A 16,004-nucleotide genomic window follows, 5' to 3' on the forward strand; every position below is an offset into this window, starting at 1 on the left:
AATCTTCCTGCTCTTATATCCTTACCCTAGGAAACGGATCAGACCAGAACAAATCAGTCATGCCTATGTACTTATGAAATCAATAAGATTCACTGTTAGTTATAGTAGCTAAATGGAAATGCAACAGTCAGAGGCAATACTAATTGCTTGGGAATAAGCAATCAGAGAGGGAATGTTGCCTTCATCCCCTGCATGTATGCTGGCCATCATTAGAAACAGGTTGTTTGATTAGCAGGAAGGACCACCTGACTTTGACCCAGCAAAGCTCTTCTTGTGTCCTTACATTAGCCATGAGTAGGCCATGCCATTGTCTTAAACAGGTGCTAACATTTGCTGGTTAGGAGCTGTAACTGTGGATTTCATGAAATTGTATTCAGACACTCCCCACTCTTTAATTATTATTTTTTACATTAATTGGGTTATATCCGCTTCTAGTCTTCCACTGGCAGAAGTTGTCCCTTTACTGAAGGAAGGCTCTTTAATCTAGTGAAGACCTCCATTTCCATCAGTGGAATGAGGATGGAAACTCAAAACTTCTCCAGAAGGTTGGACCACCCTTCAAAACCACACGAGAGGGAAATTTGCATGGGTCTTTGTATGCACAATCAATTCTTACATGCTTTTCAAAAGAAAAGTCCTGATGTAAAGGATGACTGAGACAGGTGAGTCTTACCTTCCTATGTAATTTCAGGTGACATACCAAAGGACACTACTGCACCTATGAGAATCAACAGAGCACTGTTTTATATATATTTTCTATGCTAACTCAGAACATAGATCGTAAACTCAATATGTCATTTACAGCTGAGCATGACAGCTACTGTGCTCTTGTGAATGACAGGGGAAAGAGTTATCTGGGACAAAATAAATGCAAAGTGTTTAGACCCTTCTTCTCACAACCCAATTCCCTCATGTTGCAGGCGGGCAAGGAGAGCTGCCTGTTTCTACTCTGAATGGGTGGGACAAATTTCCTCAGGAGGAGGAGATAAACAGGCTATGACTAGACTCACTAATAGCTATTCCTTATTGCAAATTGGACTTTAAAAGTCTAGGTAAATCCAAGAGGAATTTGACCAGTATGAAACAACAATTGATTTCTCAGAGAATGTTTGTCTCTATGCAAACCTATTGTCAGTGTCATTTACTCAATCATAATATCCTGCAAATGCATGCTTGTATAAAACGGGGAGTGAAAAAATGAGAAAGTGTCAAGATTGGGCCAAGGTGTAGGCAACTGTATCCCAATCCAGACCTTGAGTATGTGTTCACCAGGTCAAAAGCCCAGAGAAGAAATGTGTGGGCTGAGGTAGTACCACAGATAGAAAGAAGGTTCTGAAAAGAATTAAAAATAGAGATAAGGCTTTTCTGCTGGAAATCTTGTTTAGGCATTGGGTGTATGAGCCGCAGAAGCTCAATCAAGTAGTTAAACCAGGCATAGGCAAACTCGGCCCTCCAGATGTTTTGGGACTACAACTCCCATAATCCCTGACCACTGGTCCTATTAGCTAGAGTTGATGGGAGTTGTAGTCACAAAACATCTGGAGGGCCGAGTTTGCCTATGCCTGAGTTAAACTCACTACAGAAAACAGCGTTTTAGCAGAATTGTCTTTACTAGACCAACACTAACACACACCACTATACAAAAATACACTCTTTTCAGATGTTACAAGTAGTCTTTTCTCTCTGCGCCCAGGGAGGGTTCTTTGCTTCAAAGTCCTTGCTGTTCTAAAGTCCACAGTCAAGTCCTCAGTTCAGTTGCTTGCAAAAGTGCTGCAAACAATAGAGTTCTCTGACTTCTGATGTCTGGCATTTTTTTAATTTTTTCCTCGGATAATCTCTTCCAAAAAAAGTCTTCACTCAAATTCACAGTTCCAACTGACAGCATTCAACAATTCCTGCAGTCTCCTACCATGACCCAAACAGTATGCTGTCACCTGAGCCATTTTATGTACAAAGTTACTTGCAAAATCTGGTAAGTCAGGCAGATACAAGAGTCACAAGATGCCTGCAGGTGCATTGCGGAGTTCTTTCTCATGAAGCTGCCCTGTCCACAAAGGAAGATCCTCCTTGGAGTCCCTACTTTGGTTCCCCCTACTTTCAGAGGTGAGGCCAGGCCTGGCTTGCCCATGAGGCAGAATGAGGCAACCACCTCAAGCAGTGAAATGCCAAGAGGTGATGCCCTTGCAGGTGTTCTACCCACCCTACTGCCTCTCCCAGCAGCTTCCAGCAAGTTCCTGTAAGATCTCACCAAAATCTCATGAGATCTCAGGCATTCTGTGTGATGTTGCAAGAACTCTGTGGGTTCTAATGAGAGCTCACAACACAGGTAAGTTACAGATAGGTAGCCGTGTTGGTCTGCCATAGTCAAAACAAAAAAAATTCCTTCCAGTAGCACCTTAAAGACCAACTTAGTTGGTCTTTAAGGTGCTACTGGAAGGAATTTTTTTTGTTTTAACACAGGTAAGGGAGGCTTTGCCAGGAGTGTGGTACCTTCCTGTTTCAATACAGGCAGCAAAAACAGGACACACCACCTCTGGATGAAGCAAATTGTGGTCTTAGCCCTGAGCCATAAAAAATAATGGATCTCATGCTTTCCAGCACCACCATGGCAGAAAAACACGGATTTGAAGCACAAATCCTTATGGAGCCTCTTCATTTTTACAAGGAATCCCTTCAAAACTCCATCAAGTCATAGGATCATTTATGAGTTCACAGATTTGTTGGTGATTTTTTGTCATCCTGTTTAAAAACAAAACACCACCATAAAAATTCATGAAGATTCATGACTTTAATCAATGTTTTTGTGGTGCTGGCAAGCACCAGATATGTGATTTTTTATTTTTATTTTTACTGACATGTTACATATATAAATGAGTATTTCTCCTACCAGAACTACTGGGTAAATAGCTAATCCTCTCACTAATGTACTAATGTACCAATGTCAAATTGCCAAATATTCTTTTTTTGTTTTATTTTTTGTTTGTTTGTTGTTTGTTTGTTTTTAAAGTATTGTTTCAATAAAGTATTTTTTAAAAAATATTCATTTGATATCTTATTTTTGTGTGATTGTTCCACAATCATCCTCAAGTGACTGAAATTATTGAACTTTATTGTATCTATAAATGAGAATGTTGGTACTGCTCCATTCCTTCTGCCCATGATTATGGGTAATCTGAAACTACGCTCAGTAATTTAACAACAGAAATTGATCCAATTCACAATGCTACTTTTTCCCTATTTTGCATCTCATACTCTCAATAAAGTGGCTACTCTCTATCGTCAACCAAGAGGGCTAGAAACTTACCAATTGTAACGAAAGCCCTGGTTCTCAGTTTGATCCTTCCACCAGATTTTGCACTACAAATCTGCAACTCATTAAAACAAACTCCTCTTAAACTCTGAGACAGTCCTCTTCTCCCGGGGTGTGGTTGACTGACTTGCAAGTGCAGCAGATGTTAGAGTTCAGTAGTGCAAAGGCACATTTAAAGCTGTCTAGATAATTTTATGACCAGTAACAAGGCTTGCAGAGTAGCTGCTCTGTTGTTATAAGATAGGGGTAATCAGGTTTCATGCCTTGGGGTCCCAAGTCATGTTAATAATTAGCACTTACAGGAGACATTGGGAGCTTAAAGCACTATGCACAAACATGCAGGCATCAATTCATTAGCTGATTGCCCATATGGGAAATCCCCACTCTTTTCTCTCAGACATACTGTGCCATTGGCCAAGTATGATAATAATTATAAAGTATCTCATATTAGAAAAAAGACATACAGTATATAATGTAGATAAGTCTGGCTGCTGGAGGAATGATGAAAATGTACTGATCTTGATGGGTTTATCGTTCTGAGATATTAGGATTTAGGAGCTTTAAAAAAGAATAAAGTGGGAGGGAGAGAAAGGGTGCTCAGTGGTCTGTTGTCGTTGTTGTTTAGTCGTTTAGTCATGTCCGACTCTTCGTCACCCCATGGACCAGAGCACGTCAGGCACTTCTGTCTTCCACTGCCTCCCGCAGTCTGCTCAAACTCATGCTGGTAGCTTCGAGAACACTGTCCAACCATCTCGTCCTCTGTCGTCCCCTTCTCCTTGTGCCCTCCATCTTTCCCAGCATCAAGGTCTTTTCCAGGGAGTCTTCTCTTCTCATGAGGTGGCCAAAGTATTGGAGCCTCAGCTTCACGATCTGTCCTTCCAGTGAGCACTCAGGGCTGATTTCCTTAGGAATGGATAGGTTTGATCTTCTTGCAGTCCATGGGACTCTCAAGAGTCTCCTCCAGCACCATAATTCAAAAGCATCAATTCTTCGGCGATCTGCCTTCTTTATGGTCCAGCTTTCACTTCCATACATCACTACTGGGAAAACCATAGCTTTTACTATACTGACCTTTGTTGGCAAGGCTCAGTGGTCTACTTATATTTAAATCTAAAATGACACCCAAGGAGCAAAAACGATGAATACGTTCAAAGAGCCATAACAAAATGCATGGATGACTGGATAAGTGTGAATCACAGTCCAATCCTAAACATGTTTGCCCACAAGTAACCACATAGATTTCAGTGATACTTCCTTCTGAGGAAAGGTGCCATTTAGAGTTTAAGTATGGGAAGTAGCGTACATTACTGTAGCTGAGTCAGAAAGTGGGTATGTCGCAAGAGAGAAAGGTGGCATGACATCTGTAGTGAAATGGATCTCCTGGCTTGCCATATCAGGATCTGCCAAGTCACTTCACAGGCAGTGTGCACGTTAGTGGCAGTTCTGCATTATAAGCAGCAGCCTGTTGCATGGTTTGTTTGCTCGCTAACATTGTTGTTAGGGATCCTCTGTGTGGCCTACTCTTTGTGCTGCTTTCAACGTGGCTGCCTCTCTAGCCATGTATAGATTGCTGCTTTAGACGTCACACATGCCACAGTCTGTAGTCTGCCCATGCAGAGGCATACCTAGGCTCCCTTATGCCCTTGGAAAGGAGCTGTATTGGTGCCTCCACCCTCTCTTGTGCCCTAGGCAAGGATGTGTAGAGGAATGGCCCAGGGAGTGTATGGATGGGGTCCTAGCCACTTTGAGCCATCCTGGCCTGCACCCTTGGCAGGGGCCAACTTAAAAAGGTAAAGGAACCGACTCTTGGGTTGCGGTGCTCATCTCGCTTTATTGGCCGAGGGAGCCAGCGTACAGCTTCCGGATCATGGGGACATGGGGGTCAGCTTCCGGGTCATGGGGCCAACTTAAGCAACCCCTAAATTCACCCCTGAGCCCACGACAAGAGTTCAGCATGAAAACAACCTGGGACAGTTTTCCCCTGGACAGTTTTCCAGCTCAAAGGCTGCATTGCCACATGAGCAACCTTCCAGAGACCACATGCCAGGGGCTGGCAGGGCCAGGGGCAAAAAGTGGGCAGAGCAACTGATGTGGACTGGCATGAAATATCTGCAATCCAGAGATTTCTATACACACCCACACATCTCTGTTCTCTGTCTAGGTAAGCAAGAGACATGGTCACAGTTCAAGGAAACATTCCAGTTAGGCAGAGGGGTATGAAACAGGGAATATGAGGTGTGTAGCCCAGGGTGGGAACACAGCCTGGAGTGAGCCCCAAGGGCTAGATAGAGAGGTCTGGAGGGCCACATTCACCCCCTGGGCTTGAGGTTTCCCATCCCCTGGTTTGCCCCAAGGTGTTTTCTCCCACCAAAGCTTGGATCATGTTATGTACTGAGTTGAATAGGATCCAAACTGCAGCAGTCTGATTGGTCCTAGAACAATAGGATCCAAATTGCAGCAGTCTGATTGGTCCTAGAACAATAGGATTCAGAACACAGCAGTCTGATTGGTCCTAGAACAATGCAGCAGTATGATTGGTTGGCAGGAACCACCCAATCATGCTCCAGATATAAGTGAATCCACAACCTGATTGGCTTACAGTAGAATTCCAGAATTAGCCAATCATGTGCAGCCCATTGTGTAAATAATGTATATAAAGCAGATACTTTGAGGGGACTTTCATTCATTCCTCCTCACCACTATGAGCTGAATAAAGAGCATGAAATCACTTTGCGACTCTGAGTATATTTCAGATCACATTCAGATTATGAGCCCCAGAGAGAGTATATGGAGAGAAAGTGGAGTGCAGCATGAGAAAAGGAAGCAGGAGGTATCAAGCAGTGAGCATTACCGAGTCCCCGTTGAAGAGTTTGTCAGAGCTGTAAACCTTGAGAGCTTATAAGACATGCCCATATTAAGAACTGCAGAGGAGGACTGACGTGAACACCAAATGTTTGCTAAAAGTATCCAGCATGTTGCAGTGACAGAAAAGGGAAGCAGCTACGTGACTGCTGTCCGTAGAGGTTATAACGCAACAAACGGGGGACAGAAATAAACCAGAACATTTGCAGTACTAGAACATTGACAGGATTTCAGCAGAAAGTGGTAAGATGTGCATTGGCTGCCCCAAACTTTTGCAGGTGCAAAACAGGATTGAAAACAGATTTGCATAGATAGGACTGTCTCAATAGTATCATGAGCACAAATAATCATGAATTCTCAATAAAAAGGGCATTGGGAGAGGCCAAAATTGAGAAGTTGGGGGTGGGGTCCTGATTTAAGGTGATCCTTGAAAAATCTATCAGGGACTGTTCTTCTTTCTCAACAATAAAGCAGGAATTGTCTGGGAAGCTATAAGGTGCAGCTTCAAACATTCTGTAGCAGCTTAACAGTCACAGTTCCTGGAAAGCAGTGTTTGTCTGCCTAAATCCTCTCTGTGGGTTTCATTGAACGTGGCTCAATTCTTCTCTTTCCAGAGCATTGTTCACAGTTTCTTTCTGCTATTATAAAATTAACCCAGGAGGTATTTGTGTTTAAATCTGGGGTGAATCCCAAACATGAATGTTTCTCAGATTTTTATCTGGGGTATTTAACGACAAGAAATACTATGCCAAATGGAAGAGGGTCCAAAGGGAAACTAAAATTTCAAACAAATGTTGTAATTCAGATTGGCAACATGCCCATCCCAACACTCACAAATGGCACAGATGAAAAGGACAGAAGTTTCTGTGGTTCCTTTCACTTCATTTTAACACAAATCTTAAAAGGAAGGGCATTGAGGTGTGCAGGTATGCCTAGAAATAAGCTGCGCTGAGTTCCCTGGGGCTTACTCCTAGCTAAATGTGTACAGGGTTGCAGCCATAAACTAGCAACTTATTCAGCCCAGCGAAATGTTTCTGATTTTCAAATGAGAATAGACATGGTAACATTTGAATCATTTCGGGTGGGTATCAGAAGGCCATGGGCAGAGCTTACACATGCGCGTTGGGACTTCTGTGGCAAATGCAGGTTTGGAACCCGGCAAGGAGGAACACAGATGGAAAGGCAGGAGTTTCAGGAGGGAATAGGCTGGCAGGAAAAGGGTTAAGTGCTTCCCCTCACACCCTTCTCCACTGGAAATTTCTCCTTGTCCCCTTCCAAGTGTGTTTTGCAAGGGAGCAGTCATATCGGCAGCATACTGCAGCATAACCTTTCATTTGGCCCTCTGCCTGTATGTCTATGACTGTATTGCCACACAACCACCCACTTCTCTTGTTCCATCCTCCAAGCACCTACTTTTGCACACCATTTCAGCATCTCTTCAGTCTGTTCTGGACTTTGGCACCCTGAATGATTTCCTATTTTATCATACATGTCCATCTTCACCCACCCTCCCTCCTGTCCTCCAACTTAATCTAAAATACCAAGCGTACTGTCTTGGACACCTGCCAAATTGCAGACACAATTCAAAGCATCCCGCATCTTCTTGAAGAGGCAATTACTCCCTTACCTCCTTGTATTCAACATCCTGTGGTACTGCCACATGACAAGCCCCCATGTGGATAACCATCTGTACCCGCACTCCTCAACCCACTAACTACCCTGTTTTCCTTCTGCGAAATTGGCTTCCTGGGCCTTGATGTGGATTACCCTTAGCATCTTCTCTTTGCAGATGTGGTCTCAGAACTCAAACTGGGCATTTGGAGGGAAACTCATATCCTTTGAGTGAATGGTAGAATTGCCATATTCTTTTTCTGGCTCTATATATCTATGGATTTAATAGGTTGATGCACAGATATGTAGGCTGGGAGGAGGCCATAACTTAGTGGCAGTGCATTTGCTTTTCATGCAAAAGATCTCAGGATAGACCCCGGGCATTTCTAGCAAAAAATTATCAGGAAGCTGCCAGTCATCGTAGGCAATACAGGGCTGAATGGACAAACAGTCTGAACTTATATTAACAGGAGAAGCTTTTCTTGTTTTTTGTCTCAATCAGCTGCATCCTAGGGGAGTCTCCTGACACTAATTTCCATGTGTAAGTCAGCTAGCATTGAAGGTACAAGAACCAGGTCCATCTACCAAAAAAAGTTGCAGCCATGGCAAATAGACTTAGCAGATGAAACTTGTGTTGCAAGTGGATGCAATTCCACCAACAACGCCCTCCTTTATGATTGTCAAGTATCCTGTTTCCTATGGTCAGGGAGCAGGAATGAGAAGAGAGAAAGCAAAGCACTGTGTCATTGTGCAGGCAGAAATGGGAAGAGCTGTGGATGAGAGGGAAGGTTTGCCATAGCAAATCACTGGATCAGGCTGGGGACTAGAGGCCTCTAATCAGCAGTCAGAGACCCACTCCTGGTTCAATTTGGATCAAAAACAACCTGTGCACCTGGAAGTTTTCCTCCTGCTCTCATAAGACTAGAACCTGGAGCCACCTAATGAAGCTGAATGTTGAAAGATTTGGGATGGACAAAAGGAAATACTTCACACAGCACATAGAAAGCCTGTGGAGTTGTCTCCTACAAGATGTACTGTAGAGATGGTTATGTCTTTCCTCCACTGTCAGAGGCAGTATGCCTTTTTCTAGGAATCGTGGGTTGGGCTGAGTGTGTTGCCCTCAGGTCCTTCTTGTGGGTTTCCATGGGCATCTTGTTGACCACTGTGAGAGCAGGATGCTGGACTATGTTGGGCATTTGGCCTGATCAAGGAAGTACTCTTATGTTTTTGAGTTCCAGGTGGTCTGAGCTGAAATGAATCTGTGAGTAGAAGATTCCTAAAATCCAGCTAAAGTTTTGGTTGAGTTTACAGTTGGGACAGTTGCCGTTGTCTCAGTAAAGACAACTGGCAGCTCTCCCCTTTTTCTTCTTCTTCTTCTGAGAACAGACCTCAACTGAGGGCTCTGAACTTATAAAATGCCAAGTTGTTGGCTCCTACAAGTACAATGTTACTTGTTACTGAAAGGACCATGGCACTGGCAGATGCTGCATAAAAACAGAGCCCCGGGATACATGATGGCAACGCCAGCGCTGACTAAAGCAGAAGATGAAAAGGTTGTTTTTATAGACGACATGTTCCCAACCCAAAATTCAGGTCACAGTAACATCGTAACCGCAAAGTCCTTTCTCCCTGCTATAGGAAAAACATCCAGCACAGTTAGCTGTAACCTAATAATATAAGCCAACGGCTAGGAAACCAAAAGCCTCAAGTGGAAATCAAATTATGCACTGGGAATGGCCAGAATTTTGCAAAATGTTGCCCTTGTTGAGAGACTAAGAATTGCCACTAGGGATAATTAGTGTTGGGTTGATTAATTTAATGAACCAGGAGTCATTTCTGCCTGGAATAGTCCTGAGCATAAATCATCACTTTAAACAATTCATTGGGTTGTATCCAATGAAGTTGTCCCATTAGCACAAGGACTTCAGCTTGTGCAATGGGGCTTCCTCTCTCTCCCCTCTCCTCTCCCTGTATGCCCTGTACACCCCCCCAATCTGTTCTGGGGGTTCCCCCAGCTAGGGATGGGGGGAGGGCAAATTTAATTCAGTTTGCATTTAAGATAAAATTATCTAATTTGCTGTTTCCAAAACTAACACACAATCCAAAACACAGGCACCCTTTGAAATTTGCACTTCTTTGAATTTCGCAATATAAAATAATATGTGTTCACAAATGCATAAACAAGGGTAAAGTGTCACATAAATGTATACATTAGTGAAAATAAGTTACAAGAATGTTATATTAGGCGAAATTACTTTGGGAAAATGTGCATATTACATATAATGTGTGTTTTGTGTTTATATATTATAAATGGTCCTGTGATCTTCAGTATAGAAATTTAAGAAACAATTAATAATAAGAATAAGAATAAGAATAATTTATCCCAGAAGGTTCTATTAAGAGAAATGCACAACAAGATGCTGCTGATGTTTCAGGAACAATTTTTTGAAATCATGAACTAATGTGGAAACTGAACTTAAGGAAAATGAGAAACTAAAAGAAACAAAAATTGACATCTTCACTCTCAGCTTTTGTTCCCTTTGGTGAAGTTGAGCTTTCCTAATGCAAATTCAAGTGAGCCAGTGTGATCAGTATTAGGAAATAACACCTGAGCTATAGCTTTAAAAAAAACCCCACAATGCTAAGAGATTTGAGTGTGGACTGCAGGGGAGAGAGGTGGCTTGATGGGGGGGGGGCAGTCCATTCTAGGCATAAGGATTCCAGGCAGAGTGTAACGGAGAAAGATTGTGCGGTCATTTTACCATATGAGTTTGGTAATGCAATGGTCAAGAAATCAACATTTCAAATCAGGGATATTGTTTTTGCACAGGCAATGAATAAAATGAAGAAGAAAGGTGGGCAGAAAGGAAGACTGGAGGAGGAGGAGCCGAAATGTATACTGATTCACTATCAGATCATCAATCTTTTCGTGGCTGTTATCTGTCCCTGCTGTGTTATCAGACTACAGAGGTGAAACTAAGGGCTTGTCCACACTGGAGCATACTTTAGATGTTAATCGATTCCCTCACCCATTTGAATAAGACTGGGGAACTCCACACCCATATGTACTTGAATTTGTATATGAGGAGCAACTTGGTTCTATCCTATTCATGCTCCTTAGTGGTTTCATTTCTTTTCTGGCCTTGCTGATAACTATTTCTGACATGCTCCTGAATGGGGGAACAGAGTCATATTGTTTTGATCCATCTGATTTCCACAAAGCCAGAAAACTGCACAAACAAAGCACATTAAAAAAAATTACACTAGGTATTGCACAGCAATCAGAAAGGTGCCTTTCATTTCTTTTCCAGCCATGTTTCCCTTTTGTGTTTGTTCCCACCTTCTAATTCATTGGTTGTATTATGCCAGTTCTGCAGATAGCTGCATACAATCCTCTATTCTGTTCAGGAGTGCCCCAGAAATGGTTATGAGAATAGGCAGAAAAGAATGGGCACATAGAGGAAGTATTTGGCATGGAAAAGGGATTGACAGAAAGTGACAATTGATCCACCCACCCAAAACACAGACATAAATAATCTGAAGGTAGCATCATGTGCATTAAATGTGAACACAAAGAGCTACAAACACAAAGTAAACTCTGATGTGGACAAACCTTTGGGATAAGGGATTTTTCAGCAATTTATTGTTAGTCAAACCTGAAAGCACAGATCTGACCAGAGCCATAATTTTAAAAGAAGTCCTTTTCTCACTTGTGCAGGAAGAACAGAGCTCTTTGATTCACAATCCCCATTTTTTAAAGATCCCAAAATGGCATCCCTTATGTGTGGAGTGTGAATGGATGACTGGTGTGTGTGTGTGTGTGTGCGCGCGCACCTGCATGAGTGTATGTGAAAGAGGATGGGCAGCCATTATTTCTGAGAGAGATTCAATCACATGTTGACAAAATCAGGTTGAAACTGACTTACTGACTTTGGGCAGTAAACCTGCTTCTCCAAATGATCAAACTTTGTGCAGTATGGAAAGTGATGGGTAAGTGCACTGCAAAGTGTGGGAGTTCTGCAAATAAATCAGAGCAAATGCTCATTAAATAGCCAACGGCATTGAATCTCCCTGTAGACAAACCAGAATAAAAAGCTCATCTGGAAGCTCCTTTCCTCTGAGGTAGACATGTACAGGATTACATCTTGAAACAACTCTATGGCTGTGATCCATGCACACTTACATGAGAGTAAGTTTCACTGAATAATGTGGGATTTACTTTTGAGAATAGGACTGCAGTGCACAGCTCCATAGAAAGTCTAGGACAGTTTGCTGCCACTTATTGAACCTCTTCCAGCAGTTTGAAAACCAAGTGACAGCAATGAGAGGGGCAGTCCCTTTCCTATAATCCTGTTGAAAAGGATGAGCTTCCCAGAAGACCTTTATACTTCCAGGCTGGCTTTGTTATGAAAAGATGCCTGTGTTTATGTAGCTTTCAAATGAAATTAAAACTAAAGTGAAGCAATGAGTCAACGGACTTGGATTTCGCTCGGTTCCCGTTGCTCTGAGCCCAGCTGCCTTGCACTTGTTTGCATTGGCAGAGGCGAGCCTTATTCGTTACAATCCCAGTTTCCATTTATAGGCATATGTGCCCCGTGTTATTCCTTTAAATCACAACACTTTGAAGAGCTGACAAAGAAAACCCTACAATGCTATGCACAGCAACGCGCCCTTAGCTGAGCCCTTGGATGCTTGATGAAAGCCAAGTCTTTTTACACACATCTTCTTCTTCCCCATCCTTTCTAATAAAGGTTTTCCTTTCTCATGTTGGGCAGTAGCACAGCAGAGAAGACAGAAGACACCTTTAAAAGAAAAAAAAAACATTTTTGTTTAATTTTGTATCAACTAAACTTTCCCCAAGAACGTAATCTGGGTAGCTGCTTAAAATATTAGCAAGAATATTGGCATATAAAATATTGGAGAGAGCGAGCGAGTGAAGCTATACACAGTAACATATATGTATATACTATTAGGTACAACTGTCTTGATTACTCCATGGCAGCGGCTGCTGACCAGGTGAAGCAGTAACATTGACAAGGGAGATCACCAGAAGACTTTATATCAGAGCTTTCCAAACTGTGTGTCACAACACATTAGTGTGTCAGCTGCAGTGTGCAGGTGTGTCACACAAACATTCCCTTCGGTCCTCCCGGGGCTGGAAAGGGTTAGTTCAGGCTTCCTCAGCCTTGGCCCTCCAGATGTTTTGAGACTACATTTCCCATCATCCCTGACCACTGGTCCTGCTAGCTAGGGATCATGGGAGTTGTAGGCCAAAAACATCTGGAGGGCCGAGGTTGAGGAAGCCTGGGTTAGTTTAACCTATGGTTTGCTAGTAAAGCTGAATTACTGTGTCACGAAATGATGCGTGTCTAAAAAGTGTGGCACTGACATGAAAAGTTTGGAAAGCTCTGCTTTATATAATGCTGCCCCTTCCCTCTGACAGACATCTCAGCTGATGCCATTTAACAAAAGCAGCAACAGAAGCAAGTAAACTGCAACAGGAACATATGGAAGAGCCAGTAGTGGTGTAGTGTAACATAAATTTCACTTCAACTCCCTAACCTATTTGTTTTTATTTTTTCATATTCTGCTTAACCAGGATATATTAGCCAGAGTTTTGAGACCAAGAACTGGAATAACAGGCTTCAAATCCATCACTAGGCCATGAAGCTTGTTGGTTGACCCTGGGCCAGTCACCATCTCAAGCCTAACCTATCTCTCAGGGTTGTTGTAAGGATAAAATGGGGAGGGGGGGAACAGTGTACAGAGCTCCTTGGGGGAAAGGCAGGATATAAATGTAATCAATCAAAAAGTCTGGTCAGAAGACTCTGAAGAACAAGTCCTCTCCTCAGTAGCTTGCTTTGCTACAACCACTGAGAAGAAACAGAGTGAGGTGCTGCACCTGTGGCATAGCAACCCTAATTCATTTGACTCGCATTAAAGGCAGAATGCTTAGTGACAAGGCTCATCTTTCTTGCCTCTGGAATTCCCTTTGACCAACAGGGTAACAACATTCAGAAAATGATCTTCTCCAGAGTGTAGATACACATACACTTTGTGGGATTGGTTACTGTGAGAGTGATCTCATCCCATAAATCTGCTTTTATTATTGTGAACCATTATTATGAGAAGTACAGTGGCGGAAAAGTGGTGGGCAAATATTATGCAAGCACACATACATACAACTTGGTACATCCCTTTGGCCTCAATCTATGCATGCACATAACCTTGTAAAGCAAGTTACAGTATAATTTGCAATCATGGCAATAAACAGTTTGTCAGGGACAGAGGAACAGGGACAGAATCCACCCAAAGATTTGTTTATTTATATATTTCCTTGCATTTCTATGCCACATTTATTCCTATCATGGAACCCAGGTGTTCCAGGAACTGAGCAGATGCAGACCTGCTCTGCCACAGCAAGGTGGTGGCTTCATGTGCTTTCAAACCATACATTGAGATGAAAGGACACTTGAATGGAGCAATGGCTGCTTGATTTAGTGAGCTTCACATATTCAGCCCTCTTGGCTAGAGCCAGTTGTGAGTGCAGTGTACATTTGTTTGCCTGTGTGACTCCCGATCCAAACAGGGCTGTGCATTTAAATGTTCCTATAAATGTATGTAACATCAAGATGTCCCTTATGAGACAGGGAAAGCCACTGGGAGCGTGTGACTGGAACTGGAGAAGCATTGTGCCTGTACACATACGCTCATGTACATACATACATATACACAAATTTGTCTCTTTTGCATATGGCCCCCAGTAAAGTGTGAGAAAACACCAGAAGTACAATTCACTTTATGGTCCTATTACAAAAAAATGTTCCTTGCACTTAAATGTGACTAATTTATCCCATTACTTTCAAAGAAATGAACTACAACCATCTTTTTTTCTAGGCTGAGGCCTAAAAATAAAACAAAGTACAATCCTTGTATATGCTTGGGCATTTGTATGCATCCAGCCTCTTTATTATTTATGAAGGTTTATACTAAACAGTGACTTTAGCTGAAAGTAAAGTTTCTGGAGAAAGACAGGATATATACATTATTCTAAACAATACCAATACTTTAAAATAGCTAATTGATCCAGATGACCTGGATATACTGGGTAGCTGAACCTTTATCAGTTTATGTTGGTTGATCATGATTACTCACACATCCAAACTATACAAAAGCCTTAGAGAAATCCAGATGGTGAAAATTCCTCCTACTTTGTGGTAATTTCTCCTTTCACTTATCTGGATGATTTCCAAGGCTCCCCTACTGCCTTAGTCAGTACTGAGCCAAATATGAACTGTGGTCATAAATCAGTCTTCTCCATTCTGGAGCAGACTGCCTCGCATGAATTTGATTCTTCAGTCACTTTCCTCTGAATTCCCTCCAGTTCGGTTGTCTGCAACTTTTATAGAACTGTTCGCCCAGAGGCCCTGTCTCTCACTTAAGGTTGCCAAATTAATATTTCAGCTATAAGGGGGACACTTGGGGTGATATGGTATCTGAAAGAAGAGACGTCAACTCTATTCTCTCCCTGCTATAGTCAAGAGACCTGACACTCCCAATTCATCAGCAAAGCAAACATGGCGATAAATGAGCACTGGGAGGAAGGGAGAAATATGAATAAGCATCAGTATCGTGGCCTATAAGGCAGTACAGACTGCCCTGACCATGTTCCCAGATCCAAAAGTATAGCCAACTCAACATGTTAGTTACCTTTATCGCAGATGCAGTCAAAGCATCTCCCACATAATGCCATCAACTAGAGATGCTGGTGAAGAAGAATTTTGGCATGAGCAGGAAATTTCACTGCACACTCAGGATATGTTTTTGTTTTGTTTCCAAGGGCTCATTTCAGACTGAACATGAACCCTTTTGGAGTTTTTCCCCCAACCCCAAAGGGTTCCCAGACCTCAGATCCTGGCCCTTCACTCTGATTCCAATAAGATCTACAAAATAGTAGCTGCAGGGAGGATATGCACATAAACTTGCAGTTGTATCTGTTGCATGAGCATGGAAGAGAGAGGAAATTTGATCTCACTGCTAGAACAAATGAGCAGAATTCCCTCTTTTGCTGTGCAACTGTGATAAAACACCTCAGTGCAGCACAGCTAAACAGGGAGCGTTGACCAGGATATGCATTTGGAAGCACCTAGGTACATGCATACAAGTGCAAGTGCAGCCTCCCTGCTCTTTGTTGCTCGAAACAGGATCCATGTTTGAGTAT

General features: G+C 42.5%; 1 long non-coding RNA gene across 1 annotated transcript in view; it reads right to left on the reverse strand.

Annotated features, from left to right (window-relative positions):
• Nucleotides 1–16,004, reverse strand: part of LOC310825462 — a 369,060-nt gene that overhangs the window by 279,953 nt on the left and 73,103 nt on the right. The window lies entirely within an intron of this gene.

Source organism: Podarcis gaigeae, assembly GCF_964106915.1.
Source record: "Podarcis gaigeae genome assembly, chromosome: 1".
Lineage (NCBI taxonomy): Eukaryota > Metazoa > Chordata > Lepidosauria > Squamata > Lacertidae > Podarcis > Podarcis gaigeae.